Raw genomic sequence first — 18,402 nt, 5'->3', positions numbered from 1 at the left:
AAATGCAAACATGCCTTTTGGAATGCAAGGCCAAAATATCTTAAACAATTAGCAGCATATTTTATTAGGAAGACAATTAAAAGATTAAGCAACTACAGTGCTAATCCTGTGTTGGCAGATTCTTCAGATAATGGTCTTTACGTGGGAATGTCTCTGCACAGTTTTATTTTATTTAAATACTGTCATTTACTGTCTGATCTATAAGTATGTGTATTTCCTTTAGCATCTTACATAATTCATACTTATTTTCATGTCATTTGAAGGTACTAGTTGGTAGCACTTGAAATTTTCATTTCAGTTGACCTCTTCCTATAAGTAATTGACCCGGTTTTCAGAACTATTAGTGCTTGTTTTCTTAACCGTCAGTAAAAAAAACCAAGTAGTCACATGTGCTTGAAATGTAAAATAATTGGATTGACTTCTAAATATTTTCTTCATTTAAAAACAATCTGTGGTCATTCAGTACAACTCACACAAGTTTATGTGTTAAATAATTTATGAATAAAATGAATTAGTAATGTACATATCCAGAATGTTCACCACTTGCCTCCAGTTTGAACATCTTTATTGTGTTCTTTCTTAAATGGGTAGGAAGTGAAAGATGTGATTGCCAGAGAGACTTAGTTGAGTAGCTTTTATTTTCTGAGTGTTAGAATTGGTATTAGTGCTGTCTAATAGAAGGAGAGGAAACAATTCAAATATAATTTTGCCATGGTTGGTTTTTGCGACCCTGTAAGATCAATGAAGATTAGAAGCCCAAAGATCTCAGAGAGTTTAGGACAACTTTCTGAGGCAGCGGATGGCAAATGATAGCCCCTGGGCAGGACTCTTGTTTAGTGAATAAAATTGTATTGGAACACAAGCATGCTCTTCCATTAACTTGTTATCCACAACTACTTTCAAGCTGTAAGAGCAGAGTTGAATAGTTGTGGCAGATAACATACAGCCCATAATACTAAAATAGTTACCATGTGGTCCTTTAAGAAAAAAATTGCTGGACTTGTAAGATAAAGGACCACTAGTGGTACCTGACATCCCCATCTTTATGAAAAATCTAAAGCATTTAGAGAGCCTCTTTGGAAATTAGAGGCAACACACACAACATATTTGGAAACATGGTTATGATCCATTTGTCAGAAGATATAAAAAGATTCAAGGTTTAAGGGGAGCTCAAAGCAAGAGTGGGCCTTATTGCAAGTCTGGGCTGCAATCATTGCAAACGGTTCTGCCTCTTGGGTCATAAGACTAGGCAGAAGCCCAAAGGTAGTTTTTGACTTTCAGCTTTCGGTGTTATCAACAGGGATCAAATGTCATTTATAGCTGCTTGAAAATGGATAGATTTAAGTGCAAACCAGTGTTTGAAGATCTGGTATACACTTTTGCACCACTTTTCGGTATAGCTAACACACCCTTTGGAGATAAAGGCTTCTTGTTTAACATGGTATGTAGTTTGTGTAGACTGATTTGTGTCATAGTGATTCTTTTATCCTGGTTAAACTATGTTCACATTTCTTTTTTTTCTGGTTTTGTGGTACTAAATGGGCTTTCTTTTCCTGAATGCCTTTATCCTTGACTATTCTAAAAATTTTAAAGCACAAGATTTATGCAGGAATTGTTCCAGACTAATAGCTACTTCCTTCATATTAAACACCTTAGTTTGTATTAATGAAATTGGGTGCTCTTTTGTTCCTTTTGCCAACAAGGGGAACAGTTTTGGAGACTAAATCAGTCTTAACATGTGCTGCACCTTGAGTTCTTTGGTAACTTTATTTTACCTATTAACTGTCATGGATTTTTGACGGCAAATGTCATATTTGAAATTCCATTGAAGGAAAGTATAACACTGTGATAATGTTCATTTGCAATATAATTATTCATTGACAATTTCTAAAATCTATAATAGGTTAGAAAATAAAATCCCAGCAGCTTTCGTGTTCCCCATTAAGAAAAGTAGATTCAGAAAGCTTATATCATGGTACTGCTTACCAAAAGTTAGGAGTTTTATTCTTGTAGGAGCTAGGCTATTAAGTAATGTTTATATAATCCTGATAAACATTTCTCCATGACTGAATTTTGAGTGGAAAACTTTCTTTCCTAAAAGGCTCTAAGTGAAAAAAAAAAGGCCTGTCCTCTGACTATGTGTAGTGTGTGTGTGTGTGTGTGTGTGTGTGTGTGTGTGTGTGTGTGTGTATATTTAGATCTATGTTAATACCAACTAATGCCAACATCTGGCAAAGAGATGGAGATCTGGGAATTTGTTGCTTGAAACCCTGGGACAAAGTGTTCTGCTCTGACCAGCAAACATAGCTGTGGACTTGAACTGGAATCTTCAGGGGCAGAAACGTCTTAACTGTCTGGAAAATTGGCCTGAGTCACCATGAAGGCACTAAAACAAAACTAATTTTAAGCAGGTCAAAGTTCAGTGATTCCCTCTGGAATTCAAACTTTTTAAAAGAGTCTCATGTTTAAGTGAAAAGGGTCAAAGTTGATGTACTGTTACAATGTTTTGAATGCTTTCCCTTAAGAACAGCCACCCAAGCTGGGATTAGCATGAGGAACTGCAAGGCTGGCACTTGCGTCTAGGTTAAAAATATTTTAAAGCAGTAAATGCCGTCAGTACAGAGAGATCCCTGGGAGCCTTTCTATTCAAAAATGTGTGAGCTCAGGGCAGCGACTGCAATGTAATTTAGGGCAGTGTATGCTTCATAGCTTTGGAGAATATTGCTTCCTGCTAATGTTCCATCAGAGAATGGTAGGATAGTAGTAATTTTAGAAGGTGGTATTCCTGTTTGTCTTACATCGAAAACTTCAGAATAAATAAGAGGACACAGCAACTGAACGAGAAATGTAACTGTGGAAAGGTACCAATGAATCTAAATTTGAACTGAACAGATACAAAATCAGCATGGGTGTAGGAATATTTTTAAGGCGAAGCTACGGTGCAAGTGACTTCCCAGGGAATGAACTGCACAGGTACGTATGGTGTGTGACAAATAGCCTGCAGAAACTTTCAAGGAAGTGCCTTGTCAACAGTAAGGTCCTTTGACTATGACCGGATGTAATGCTGTTGAATATTTGAATTGAGGAATTATTTTCGAAAATGGAAACGTAGGAGATTTCATTTCAGTATCTGGCATTCAGATGCTATCTAGATATCCAGAGGATGCCAAGGAATTAGCTAGTCAGAATTCCTTGAATGAGATTGTGCTGGAATTGTATGGTCGCCTTAAACTGAAGTGTGTGATTCTAGCACTTCTGATGTTAAAATGTTACACACTGCAGCTTAATGCGATTGACTAGGTATTTTCTCAGTCTGAAGATCTTGTTGCTGACTAGGATGAGACCTAAACAACATTCTTAGACGTTAAAAAGAGCCTATCATTTTATGGGTTGTGTCTAGGAAAGGGGAGAGAAACATTTGCTCTGCCTTCAAATTTAGAGACTCAGCTAAAAACTGCAGCTATGAAATTTGGCTGGTGTCCATAGTCTACTCAACTTCCTATAAAACTTTGGTTGTTCATATTAGCTGTTTTCTTTTTCCTTGATACCAGGGGCAGAATAATTCTGTTGCTCTTCATCATAAACCTATGATACTCACTTTGAAGAAGCTTTACTAATTTAGTTATTTATTCAGTAAATGCCAGTTATTCCAATTGGAGGAATTACATTTTGCGTTGTGTTTACTGTGTCTCAAGAGATTTGAACTCGGTCATGTCTGTTTGTTTTAATAAGTCAGTTCCACGAGATAATTTTTACCAACAGAATAAAAATGCATGAGGAAGAAGGAAAAGTCAAGTTATGGTGTGACGTGATGATTCTCTCCTGTACAGTTTTTAACTGGAAAGTGATCTGAGTTGGGCTGAAAGATGAGAAGATGTCATGCATGTTCTTTGTGCTTCCTTCACTAAGACAGGTTGATAGAAGGTGGTCTTCGATTTGGATCCTTGAATTCAGTTATGTTTATAATTATTAAGATTGTGAATGCTGCTTATCTTAATGTAGCGATGCAGAGAGAAGAATAAGAGAGAATCAAATATTACAAAAGTTAAATTAGGAGAAGTAAAATGATAACTGTTTTCAAGAATTGGTGCTAGGATTATAATGCAGGAGTAGTTTTAGGGTAAGTTCTTAGATTTCTCAGAATCTTAATTATAGACCAGCAATTTAAATTTTTGAGCAGGGAATTTCCAAAACAACATTTATTTACCATCAAAACTATATGAAGAAATGGTTAGAGAAACCTCAGTATATTCAATATTCTAATTTATTATTTCAACAGGACTAGTTAACAGTTTTATCACAAATGACCTTTTGAAAAAATAGTTGTTGCTCTGAACTTTTGCCCCTCTATGTGTCTTCGCAAGGAGAGCTTTTGAAGAGTCTTAAATCTGTCTGATAGTAAAATATCGTGATACGTTCTCGTTTCCCTACATCTCCAAGCTCTGTCAGCTGTTAAACTTGTGCTAGTCGACTGCTGGCTCGACATGCTGAGCCGGTCCTTTTGTTTAACTGGCATTGCTCTCAGCTTCCCCACTTAAACTACCTATCAGAATCCTCTAGGTCAACCAGATAGTTTGCCTTATTGCAAGCTCACCTGAACCATCTTCTGAGGTAGGGCCTATGATTTCATGAGAAATAGTCACCTCAGTGGGGAGCTACAGAACTCACCTTTATCTTCCAAGTGTTAACAGTAACCTATAATAATAATTTGGTGACACAAAATGCTTCTTTTTATGCATTACCTATTTCCAGAGGCCTAATTTAGGTTTGTATCAAAATGGGTATCACAAACAGTACAGCTTCCTGCTGAGAAGCAAAGTGCTACTGAGAGACTTTCTGTTATTCTTTTGGTGGCATCTGGGAGGGGTGAAGAAACATGGGGGGGGGTGGGGAGGGAAGCAATTGTCAGTCGCTTAAGCGTCACCAGGACAAGCCGTGGTGGAGAATGGTTTTCAAAGGCAGAATAACTTGATGGAATTGTTATATCAGGAGCTGAACTTTGTTCTATTGCACTTGATAGGAGGCAAGTTTCAGAACAAGGAAAACAGCAGAAGTGGTTATAGCAGATATCTTATTTTTCTGTATGATTTTCATACTTCATGCTCCAGCAACAGTGACAGTGCTTACTTACCCAGGTGTAAATACAAACAATAATACAGTGCTGAGAAAGTTTTAAACTTTAAGTCTCCACCGAAAGTCTTAATTCTTCATCACAGAATCCCTGGCTGTGCTAGAGTCAGTCCAATCGAAAAAGCAGAGCTAATGGCAGCGTGTCCCATCTTTAACCTTTTACCCTATTTTTAAATCACCCAGTACCTACCCCAAACATGTGAGTCTCCTCCATTGTCCTAGTTCTTCAAGCAAACAGAAATTTATCATAATTTTTCTTACTTAACTATACCCAGGAGTATTGTACTTTAAATAGAAACTTATGAAGGGCTGTTTTTCTTAAATGTTTAGAGTTAGAATTTCGGGCTGTGCTGGTAGTGAGAGATGGAAAAATACGGCAATATTATTTCACAGAAGGGGTCTTCCAGGGAGTCCTCAACTCACACCTTATAGGTGAAATTACCATTACAGCGAAGCCGTGAGCTGATTTTTAGCCCAAACGTGGGCTAGTCAATGACCTGCGTTTTAGAATTCAGCGATGGAGGTGTTGATGCATTTCCGTGCTTTAGGTTCCGTGGCAGCTTCCAGCTCCTGCCTTTGTCCTGACTGTACCCAGTCCTCTTACGTGGAAAAGGGATGGGAAAACGGCAGGGAGCTGGGCAAATTGTCAAGAACTCCATCCCAGAACTTTAACTCTGGCTCCCACTGCAACATTTCGCTCTTGCGTGTTTTCTGAGAGTGCAGGGTTTTTCTTGGCCTGCTGCTTCCCCAAGTGGCCAGCCCTTGCCTCTTGTCTGCACTGTACCCTGGGGATGTGTTCTCAGAATGCCCATTTCCCACCGGCCCCTGGGAGCACTGTGAAGGAGCAGCTGTCCTCGCGTTCCCACTCCCACTCTGAGGAGAGGCTTGGGTGCACAGGCTTCTGTCGCATACTTGAATTGTGCATCTCAAGCACAGCTTGCTCGGCTCCGCATTTTGGCTTAGTGATCAGGCTGATCGTGTTCGTATAGGTGTTCATCTCGGGGTATGCTCGTATAGGGATAGCCATATGATTTCTCTTTGCAAGGACACAGTTTTTAAGAGTATTTAATGGCTATTGAAAAAAACATTGATTTTTTCGATATGCTGCAAGAACATATTCATGGCATTCTTTTTGATTCTTTAAAAAGCTGTGTAACAACTAGATTTTTTAAGGCGTTGCTACCATAAAGACTGCTTTCAGACACATTGTATCTGTTTCCTTATTTAATGGACCATAATTCATTTTGTAAACATGACTCTTTCAAAGCAGGAAGACTTTCTACCACCGTGGTCTAAGAGTTCGGTCACTTTTCTTAGGGATTGCTCAGATCTTCCTTGTAATAGCAACTCCCTGAAGAAAACCAGAGAAAAGAAATAACATCAAACCTTCAACTGCAGCTTTTGCCCCATTTAAATAGCAATGGATAATTCTGAAAAACTGTAAGTGGGGTGAGGTGTAAGATGGACTTTTAGCTCACTTTTCAAAGTTTCTTCCCATTTTTGTGCTTACTTCAAAACCTTTACTTAGAATGAGAGTGCATTCATGTAGTTTATTGTCTTTGTTTTCAAGGTTTTTTATAATGATTCGTGGGTAGAAATGTGCCAGGGCTTTGGGATCTGAGCTTCCTTTGGACCCCATAGGATGTCAATGGACTCATTAGGATTTAGCCAAGTTTTATGCATTATTCATAATATACATTCACAGCGTGTACACTAACGACCGTCTCCTGTGTCTGCTTAGTCAGGACCATTTGCATGCTGTATTATGGAAACATAATACAGGATGCATTTAGCCACATTTTCTGTATTATCCTTAATATATATTGTCATCATATTCTGTTATAGGGTATGTGGTGAATGTGTTTAAACAATAGCATGCACTTGTGCATTGTGATTCCATAAAAACAAATGTATAATAAAAGTCTTGATGGAAGTAATTATTGCACATGTGCAATAATAGTTTCTAAAAAAGCCTTCATATTATTTCTAGTTTGCTTTCATTGTTTGATTATCTAGTTATTTGTTTTATGTTGTTTTATGCCTGCTGGACGGATGTCCTGAAAATTTTAATTTTGAAAACAACATACCTTCTTTATTCCTCTCATATCTTTCCTCATTAGTTTCCCTAAATGAGTATTCAAAACTATAATAGTTAAAAGAGACTCAATGATTAAGAAAAGCATGTTTCCTAGCTACCAATTAAAGATCTGTGGGGTATTTGTTATAAAGAGCCTGTGTTCCATGTACCGACAAGAACTGTTATGTATGTGAGAAATTAACATCAAATTATTAACATGAAATTATCTTCCATATCTAGGATAGAGAGGTTCTGAGTTCTAAAGTTAACATGACTCTTATTTATTTAAGGAATTGACACTTTTTCTTTTGGACATCTTGCTTGCAAAATGGAAATGACCCCTGCTTAATTGCAATAGCATATCAGATTCATTGTCTTTTAAAAAAATATAACTTGGATCAGAAAGAAGAAAATCTAGAAATACACCTATGTGTCACAGGTGTGAAGAAAACAAATTATTTAAAACTCTAAATGATAGCTTGTTGAAGAGTTATGCTGTGATGGAAATTTTAGGTACGGAATATGGTAAAAGGATTCATTGAAATTATGTCTTTTCTTTTCGAGGGTTATTGGTGGTTTTTCAATACTTTGAAGTCATTTCGTTTTGGTTAGTGACTAGTAAACTTATTTTAGAATGTTCGCTTTGAGAACCCTACAGTTCGTTTAGTGTCCTCCAAATCTAGTGCTTTTACACATGACCACATCTTATTTCATTATGAAACACTTTTTTTTTTTTTTTTTTTTTTGCGGTGCGCGGGCCTCTCACTGTTGTGGCCTCTCCCGTTGCGGAGCACAGGCTCGGGACGCGCAGGCTCGGCGGCCATGGCTCACGGGCCTAGCCGCTCCGCGGCATGTGGGATCTTCCCGGACCGGGGCACGAACCCGTGTCCCCTGCATTGGCAGGCGGACTCTCAACCACTGCGCCACCAGGGAAGCCCTGAAACACTTTTTTGGAACAGATTTGGAGTTAGAAGCATATGAAAGGTGGGAGCCTTAGTTTGAAGGGCCATTAGTCTTTTTATTGATAATGATACCTTTATCAGTAATCTGTTTACTTTGCAATCAGCCTTATGAAATTTATCTATTCTGCTAGACATTATTGATGAATTTGTTTCAGATAAATGATCTCACTGAAAAATTGAAGTATACCCACTTGATAATAGTGTAAACCATCCTTCTCTTGTCTTCTCTCTTCAGCAAGTTTGATATTATGCATCCAGATAAAATGGCCCTTTCAGTAGTATCCATATTCTTTGGAAATCTGTGGGGAAGTATAGACTTGATGCAAAATCTGGTTAATATCTTTTCTGCCTAGCTCAGTATATTATTCTCTTTTTCTTCATTGACTTTCACATAGTTGTTTGAGTCATGTCTGCATGTTGAGAAGGCAATAGATTAAAATCTTCTGGTTTTAGATATAGTTCCAAATGTGATGGGTTGAATTCCAAGTAGCCAGACCTCAAAATAGGACAGAGAAGTATATGATACTCATCAAAACCTAGATAATTTTGTTATCTGGTATAATATGAGTTTGTCAGAGAGAGAGAATAGATTGAGTATTAGAGAAGTAGACAAAAGAGGGCACACCTTTTTAATCGATGCTTTTCTGACATAGAGAGAGGATGGGATCTCATCGGCTCTTGTTTTAACAAGCCATATTCTTTCTACTTTTATTTGAGATTTCCTCCCAGTGGGCTTATTTAACTAAGTTGATTGCTTTGTCTAACTTTTATTGTTTGTTTAAATAGTTGCTCTGCACAAAAATTCCTCATGTTAATTTTGGTATATTTTTTCAACTTTTTAGAAAAGCCATTGATCCTTGACATATATGTCTGGATGAAATGGAATGCCTAAGAATATTTTACTTATATCTTTACTTATTAAGATACATTTATAAATCAGATGGCTAGAAACTAATTCAATTTTTTAAAATAAAACTTTTTATATAAAGGAGTGTTGAATCTAATTCAGTATAGTCACTTTCAAGGCTGTATATACCTCTTTCAATGATTCTGAAATTGCTCAGGATATTTCAGGAACGCCTCCTTGGGAGCTGCCGTAGAGCCTGAGGCATACTCTTTTGATAACCTCAGTGGACAAATTTTCTAACTTTGAAGGAAGTCTTTATATTTCAACATAGTCAAAAGATATATTTGAGCCAAATCTGGTGAATAAAACAGGTAGGTAGTCAAAAGGGGAGTGGAAGTGGCGGGCAGCGCAAATTGTGGAACCAAAGTAGCCGGTCTGTTTTCTTGGGTCAGTCATAAATTGGAGGATTACAAAACAGGGCCTCCAAAGTCTTTTGAGCAATAGTAGCAACAGAGAGATGAGTATGTGGTTTCTTAAGCTCAGTTCGTTGAAGAATCACACTTACTTGTCTGCAAAAGTTTAAAATATGGTTTAAAATAGATTTAAAATATGTTACATTAGTTTGTAGTTATACCTTACATAGTCACAATAGATTTCATGGCTTTTTGTGTTCATCTGTTATAACTGACACGCAAAGCTGTGTCCATTTTTAGATTGGTGTGCCTGTTTTTTCCAAATAATGAAAAATGCACAGAGTTTTTCAAAACCATTAATTCTGAGCTAAAATAAGTTGTCCAAATGGAAAACTAATCTGTATGTCTTTTGGTTTTTCAGATTAATTTTTCATTTAGTAATTTAGTATTTCCAGAGTTAAGTATTTTAAATGTAGACTTATTTTTTTCTGCTTCATTTTGGTCAGAGGTTGCTTTAGGTTTCATAATAATAAAATTTATTTCAGGGAGTTTCTTCATTTGAGTTTCCTTTCTGGCTCTTCCAGACCGGTTCAGCCGCTCATAGACAGGTACAGTTACCTGCAGACAGATCACTTCCGTAGATGAACACTAAGAAACACACACAATTTACACAGACACATTGAATTTCATGACTAACTTCCACAATCATACATGTAAAAGGACCATAATTTTGGAGGGTTATTTAGTAACAGAGTGAATATTCACAAATGATATGATTCTCATTTTGGGGTGGATCTCAGATATCACCATGTCTGAATCCCTTCTTTTGATAACTGTTTGGAATGCTGGTCTACCAGGAATCATGTTGGGAGGGTGGATACAACTAAGAGCAGGTCCAACAAAGAATGTTGGATTAAGAGGAAATAGTTGAGTCCTGTTTTATTTTACTGTAGATTGTTTGTAAACTCAGATTACTTCAGGAATTGCCATGTTTTTGAGGAGGGTTAAGGCAGGAACAGCAATTTTCCTAGTGAGGTGACTAAAGGGGAATATTCAAATTAATGTGTATACTAAAAATAAGGTTTGGATTAATTTGGATTAGGTATCAGTTTTTCAATTTAAAGTTTTCTTTATCTTAATATTTCTGTTTAAATTTCAATTACAGATTTTTTTAAGGCCTCATTTTTTAAAAAAAAATCTTCACTTTATTTATTTATTTATTTATTGCCGCGCCGTGTGGCTTGCGGCGTCTTAGTTCCCCGACCAGGGATTGAACTCCCGCCCTCGGCGGAGTTGGAGTGCTAACCATTGGACCGCCTGGGAATTCCCTAAGACCTCATTCTTTAACCTACGCTGTACAATTGCCTATTGCCATCACAATCTCTATTTAGCTAGTTTAGGAAATGTATCCTTGCTCTGTTTCTCCCTCTCTCCCTGTGTCCTTTCTTTCTCCCTTCTTTCTGTTTGTGTCTTTTTTTAAAATGTTAAATTCTCAAGTTAGTTCTTATTGCCTATTGGATACAAGTGGAGAAGGGCAATAACAATTGGCTTTCTAGGAAAGTTCTATATATTATTCTTATAAGACTTCTCCTAGTTCTTAATGGCTTAAATATATTTGCCCATTAGTCCCATAGTACACCCTGCCTGCTTTTGTATTACTGCTTCAGAAATAGCTTGGCAGAGTGAGGATCTAAAGCCATCATCCGGGTTTTCTGTACTCAGGCCACTTAATTTCTCTTTCCTTACCTGTAAAATTGGGTTTAACTTACAGGATTTTTGCAAGAATTAAATGAGTCAGTTATATGAACTTTTCGCATTTTGTAAATTGCGACCTTCAGATGGATGTTAGTTGTTCATTCCTTGATTTGGTGAAATGCAGAGCAGCAAGTACTGCAGCTAGATTTGCAGGGTTTTTTGTTGATGGTTTTAAAAAATATTTTGTATGCCTTTTGATGAAGTTCAAACTTTATCACTTTTCAACTGGAATGGCACTAGGCCTGAAAGTTATAACCCCTGGGAAAAAAATACAAGGTCTTCTTTTGGGTTATGTTCATTTTGGTTGTTCTACAGTTTGGAGTAAGGTTTCTGATGGTACCACTGAGTGCGGACAGTAAACCTTTATACTTGAACTCTTCTAAGATTCTACTCCTTATAATTTTTTTTTTCTTTTTCTTTTTCTTGAGTAATGTAAATATAACTTTTAGTTCAGGCCTGGGGATGATGTGTATATTTTCTTATTGTTAATAGGTATGTGGTCTATAAATGGAGCATTTATATCTCATTATTTTGATAACACACTACAAGGATTCCAGTAGTCGTGTTTAATATTTATTTTAGGAAATTTGCCACTGCAGACAAATTTATTTTAGACTGCCTTTTCTGAAGAACAGTGAATTATTAAATGGTGGGGGAAAAACCCAACATGGTAAAGTAATGTGATATATTATCTGAGTTCATGGGAACCATTTGTAATCTTTCTTAATTCAGGGCGTTTTAAAAAAAATTCTCTCCATAGTGACTGCTTGTTTCTATTTCCTACGTAGTAACTGGCCTCTAGATATGGGCTTGTACTGGTGAGTTTTAATTCCAAGTGAGGCGATAGGGACAAATACTTCTGGGTGTTGGTTGTAGCACCTCCATTCTAAGCAAGTCACTTCATCTTTTGTCTCCTTCATTCTCTTTCTTTCTAGCTTGTCAAGAAAACAGTGATAATATATTTTGCAGGACCGCTCAGATGACAAAATGAGATAATGTATATAAGGCTCAAATATTCTAAAATTGAAAAGTGGCAAACCAATACCAGCTATCAGAATACTGAGTGTTTGCCTACTGAAAGAGACAAACTACAATGCCCAGACTTTCAGGAGGGTTTTGTAAAAATTTTCTTCAAGAATTTAAATTGGCTGTGGAAATAAAATTTTAGAACTGGGACATGTTTCATAGCCTATAATCCTTCCTCCAAACCCACTGAAGGAAATTGAGGTCCAGGGCTTCTAGGTGAGAGTCTTAAAGTCACATAGATAAATAGGAGAATTGATCATAGAACCCAGGTCTCCTGGCTCCCTTGCTGGGCTGTATTATTCTCCACTCTGCACATGGCTGGGTCTATCATTTGGCCTCCTTTTTTGGTGGTAAGATGTCTCTCAAATGAGAGTGATAAAATATGAGTAGCATTCACCCTTCTCTCAGAAATGAAGGACTCTAGAGAGGCATTTTCCTTTTGCTTTCTTTTTCCCCTTGTGGTTATTGACAAAGCCTGGGATCATGTTGAAACTTGTTGCAACCACCAGGAAACACTTTCAGCTTTAAAAAATTTTTTTAAAATTTTGTTTATGTTTTAAAATTTTTACATCTTCTTTCTTTTTTTTTAACATCTTTATTGGAGTATAATTGCTTTGCAATGGTGTGTTATTTCTGCTGTATAATAAAGTGAATCAGCTATACATATACATATATCCCCACATCCCCTCCCTCTTGCATCTCCCTCCCACCCTCCTTATCCCTCACCCTGCTCCCAATTAACAAGTAGCAAGCATGATTATGCTCCAGTTAGTCGGAAAGACTTGTCGGACTTTAATATTTAGATGAGGAAAAGACCTTCAGCCTTGAAGAAGAAAATCCCTGTTGATATTTTCCATAAAAGGGGATGTACAGTTACTTCAGCAGAGCCGACTCTGCCACTTTGTGTAGATGAAACCCTGAGAAATGGCTATGAAGAGAGCATGTTAGTCACGGCTCACATTAACACAGTGTTCCCTCCAATTTGTTGGTTTCTTTCTCATGAAAATGCTGTATAATGAACCATCAGGAGGTTACTCTTTCCCTATGGTTTGCCCCCAAATAAAACAAAAAATAATAAAAATTATTAAAAGCGCCTTTATGGAAGTGTGATGAAGACAGCTTTTTGTAAACGGATGTTTCACTAGTGTCATCCATTTAAGTCAAATAGGTAACATGCTCCAAAGGCAACTTTTAAAAATCACGTAAATTTAATTCACCTTTTCTAAAATAATTGACATTTACACTCATTACAACTTGCAGTGACTCACTCTTTCTCAAGAAAAAAATTTCTTAAGAAATCAGTAGGACATTCAGCTCCCCTGAGAAACTAGTTGGTTACATGCCTCTGTCTGGGTGCCCCCAGCTGCTCCCAGGTGAAGAGTTGGCCTTCAGTGATTGAATACGGTGCTGGGTAATGTGCCTTGAGCGTCTCGCAGAATGTCAGAAAATTCCCTTTATTTTCTTTAGCCTCTATTTGGCAACACTTAAACATTCAAAAATAGAGAGAAAATGAAAAGAGATGTAGAACTGGAGTCCTCATTGCCAATCGTGTTTTTTGGTAGACTTAGAAAACTGAATTGTTGTCTCAGTGTCATAGCTAGAGGTTAGTTCAAGTCATGTCCCAATCCTAGGTTATCACTGGTTTTAGTGTTGTTACAGATAGTCTCAGCAAGGACATGGATGGAGCAAGTTTTAACTTTTGTTCTTCATGTGCTTACAAAAGAACACAACTAGGTTTACTATTTCACCTCTCTCCTCAGTTCCTATATTTATGTGGTTTTGAGAAACCTACTCTAAGCAGATGTCACATGAAGAGAACATTTCTCTGGGGAGGTTAAGATCTCCAAACTGTAGTCCATGGTACCTATAATTGAATACCTACCATGTGCCATGCCCTCTTTTTTGGCATTGGGGATAAAGCAGTGAACAAAATGGACAGCCCTTGCCATTGAGGAGCTTAAAATCCAGTGTGCACGATAGAAAATAAACTATACATAAGAAATGTGATAATTTCATATGAAGAAGAATAAATAGCATAGTATGATAGAAAGTAGTTCCCAGTATTTGCTTTGGTTGGCATGGTCAAGGAAGATGATGGTCGAGTTTTGATCTGAATGTTGAGAAGGAAGAGTCTGTGGGATGACCCAGGAGAACAGATTTCTCAGGAAAAGGAATAGCATATACCGGGGTCCAGTGACGGGGGAGAGCCTAGCTTGTTCTGGGGGGAAGAGCCCACTCTTCTCACACTTGTCATGACTCCTCTTCCATCTGCATTCTCAGCTCATGATCTTGCTTCCTATTTCTTCTAGAAATTAAAGGAACGGGAAGAGGACTTCTTGAAACTTCTGTCACCTAGCTATGCACCTACCTGCATACACCGTGCCTTCTCCTTGCCCCTACGTATAAACTCTAGGCAGTCCTAGTAAAGCCTGACTCCTCTGTTTATGCACAATCTACAGTCTGTTCCCTCTGGCCTGCTCAGACGTTCTTCCACCCATGTTCCTCTTTCTCTCTGGCATCATCAACTTTTCCCTCTACCTGATCTTTCCTACCAACCTACTACCAACATTTTCCTCTTAAAATATTATTTCTTCCATTTTAAGAGGAAAAACATTCTTTAGATGCCACTCCTCTCCAGCCACTCCACACTTGTCTCCATCTGTTTAAAGAAGAACTCCTTGAAAAAGTTGCGTAAATTTTTTGACTCCAAATTCTTTCCTCTCCTTTTCCCTTGAAACCTCTCCAAAGAGGCATCTGTCTTCATCACGCCACCAAAACGAGTCAACAGTGGCCTCCATGTTGCTATGCCAATGATTAATTACCAGTCCTTACCTTACTTGTCCTGTCTGCAACATTAGAAAGTGTTATTTACTCTTGTTGCCTCCTAACATGCTTTTAACTTGGCTTCCGTTTCCTTGATTTTCCTTCTACCTACTAGCTGCTGCTTTTCTGTTCTTTATTTGGTCCCTCTTCATTGCTGTAATTGCTAAACACTGGTGTGCCCTAGGGCTTAGTTCTTGGACCCCTTCTCTTTTCTATCAGAACAGAAATCTTTGCTAGTCTCTATCCAGCCTAACAGGTAAATGCCATACATGTACTGATGACTTTGAAATACATATCTAGAACCCAGAACTCTCTCCTGATCTTTAAACTCATATATACAACTCCCTAGTTGACAGCTCTTCCACTGTCTAATAGGGACTTTAATATAATAGGTACAAATATGAACTCCTGATCTCTCCCAACCCCATACCCTCTGCTTCTTCTGCAGTCTTTCCCATCTCAGTTATGGCCACTCCTCTCTTTCAGTGGCTCAGGCCAAATTCTCAAAGTCATCCTCACATAACTCTTTCTTTCAGGAAGCCTGTCTTCTCTACCTTCAAAATATATTCAAATTCTGACTGTATAAAGATTTTTTAAAAGAAAGAATGAAGATTTTTTTCAAAAGAATAAAGGGTTTTAGATTCTCTCTTAGAAGTTTAATGATCGTGCAAAGCCTACACACTTATACCTTATTTAAAGAAGTTAGAAAATACATAGAAAACTATAGAAGATTGCTGTATATCCTGCAGAAGTTTTGTTTCCTAAATACTAATACAAATATCATGTTAAGGAAGTAAAACAATTTAAAGTAATGGTTTTAGAAAATAACTTACAGGTGTAAAAGAGAAGCATATGGTTGAACAGAGATTGCCAATGAAATTGACAGATGATTAACATTCATTATAACTTTTAATTAACACCTTGGAAAATTCCATAGAATGATACTGTATGTAAATGACTACGTGTGATGTCTTGGAGCATTCTCTTACCTGTTTCACAGAGGGGGAAAAATGGATCACAAAACTGCTTATGATAATGATTTGACCCAGCCTGGTGTTTGTTGTGGGTGTTATCTACTTGTGTCAGTCATGCCAATTTGAGCTGCCAATATTCTAAATATATTTGTCTGAGATATAAGTGATTCTCTGTATTCTGTGGAGGAAAGAAAAACTACGTTTTAGTTTCTTATCATTCCTTCTTTTCAACATTTCATGATTGAGTAACTATGGGAGAATTTGAGCTTTTACCTGGAACTTTTCCAAGGTGATTTCAAATCCGGTTCATTCAAAATCTGGTTAATAAAATTTGTGATCAATATATCATATGTAACACTGGAGGTGGTGAGAAACTGATTTTTGTGAGGGATTCAAAATCCTAAATTGCACTTTTTTCTGTATGTTGAGACTAATTTTCTATTCACTGTTTGTGGTGAAATGGGAATGTTTCCTGTTGAAAATAGTGGTGGTTGGTTTATATATGATGTTTCCAAACTTTTGTAGAGGTACAGTTACTATAGGATTTTGTTATTAATTTTTGAACTCTGATAAAAGTCTGCCTTTTAGAGTTCTGCTCAAGAGAGTTGTGGTACAAATATAAGCTTACCTACCTGTTGCTGATTTCAAAAACTGGGGGTGGAGAGATGGTGAAAGACATAGAAATATGTTTTCTTGGACAGAAACATCTGTCAGCTGTTACTAGATAACATGTTTGGTCACCATTATACATTCATTGGTGGTCTAGGGTAATCCTTGGGGACATGAGTTATTCTCTCGAACTGTTACCTCTTGAGAGTCTCCAGGACTGCAGAGGGCATATGGCTCTCTCTGTTTGTACTGTCTACTTACAGTTCTTGTGTTTAACTTCCTCTGCTTCTCTCTTTTGCTACGTTCTCCCTCTCCCACCCACCTATCTTATCTTCTCTCTGCCTTTCTTCACTGGGTTTTCCATGCTTCTGGGCTTAGTGCCAGTTGACGTGACCATTAGAATCATACCCAGCAAGTGATGGCCCTCTTCTCATGAGCTGCGTGGTCATGTTGAGTTATGAATGATTTTAGGTCTTCTTGGCGATTTCTGTTTTTCAAAGCTATTCAGAATTTATTAATCTGCTGTTCAAGATGTTGGTCAAAAGGCAGCAAGTCAAGGGAAGGTAGAACTGGGTAGCACAACTGTTTCAGATGGCTGAGCTTTGCAGAACACTTGCTACATAAACAAGGCATTCTTATAATTTAAATTACTAAGTGTGATTTTAAAGGATCAGTTATAATATGCCTGCTTTTGAAAGCTAATGTCTATTTTAGGTTCAGTATTTAAGTTCCTTAGAATAATTTTTTATTCTCTTGTTTATTGTTTAGTGAGTATTAAGATTTTAAATCATTCTATGGATTAATTTAAGGAGTTAAAGCATTAGAACTGAAATATAAAAGCTTTAAAGATACAAAAGAACGAATTTATGTTATTATTTTTATCTTTTCGAGTGTTAGGAGCCTAAATGTGTTGAAGCTGAAACATGAAGAATGGAGGAAGAAACAAAAAAATCACACAGAAAATACCAATTAAGCGTGAATGTTGCCTGATTTATAATTCCATGTACAGAGATTATAAAGAAGAAATATAGCTCAAGAAGGATGAGATGCTCTAAAATTGTGATTCTGACTATGTAATTGAGAATAATCCTGCTGAGAAAGAAAAGGAGTTACATAAAAGTGTAACTGTATTATCAGGAGCTCTTTGATAAGCTCAGAATTTAAAGGGGGTATCAAAGATAGAAGGCGTACAAAACTAGGGCTTATATAAGAAAGGCAGGAACTTTGGGAGAGTTAATGATCATGGTCATTCATTCATTCTGTCAGCATTTATTGGGAAAGTTTATTATGCCAGATTATCTTGTTTGCACTGTGAATACTAAAATATAATGAGGTCTTTGCTCTCAAAAATCTACCATGATAACATTGGGCAATAAAATTAATATTGGCATAATAAAGGAAGAACTCTTCAAACCCTCTTTCGTTTCCAAAATGGAAGGTGGAAATTCAGCATATTTCAGTGGAAATTCAAGCCCAGGCTGGGATAAAGAATAGAGTAAGAACTTCTTGAAGTGAGTTCAAGGTTCTAGTCCCAGACAAATGGGGCTTACAAAAGAACTTGCTCATATAATTTTGAGAAAAAAATGTTGGGTAAATAGTAGCTTGAGATATTTAGGTAGATTTTTGGCAGGTAGAACAACTGAACTCATAGGTAATTGATTAATGGATGAGTGTTAATGGAAACTGGACTGTGATCTTGCCCTTGGCTTTGAATATTTACTGACAGCTTCAGTCAAAGCGTGCTTAGCAGATCTTTAGATGACAGGTAGCTGAGGGGGTAGCTTAT

General features: G+C 37.1%; 1 protein-coding gene across 7 annotated transcripts in view; it reads left to right on the top strand.

The window, feature by feature from the left end:
- SOX5 (SRY-box transcription factor 5) overlaps positions 1–18,402 on the top strand; it is a 994,587-nt gene that overhangs the window by 21,293 nt on the left and 954,892 nt on the right. The window contains exon 1 of one of the 7 annotated variants that reach the window (XM_082849628.1): positions 2,835–2,973. The exons of the other annotated variants lie outside the window; for them this stretch is intronic. The gene's annotated coding sequence lies outside the window, so the exon portion shown is untranslated. Of the gene's footprint in view, positions 1–2,834; positions 2,974–18,402 lie in introns of those variants that run through there. 7 annotated transcript variants of the gene reach the window in all.

Source organism: Leucopleurus acutus (assembly GCF_964270905.1).
Source record: "Leucopleurus acutus genome assembly, chromosome: 11".
Classification (NCBI taxonomy): domain Eukaryota; kingdom Metazoa; phylum Chordata; class Mammalia; order Artiodactyla; family Delphinidae; genus Leucopleurus; species Leucopleurus acutus.
This window is presented reverse-complemented; position numbering and strand designations above follow the sequence as displayed.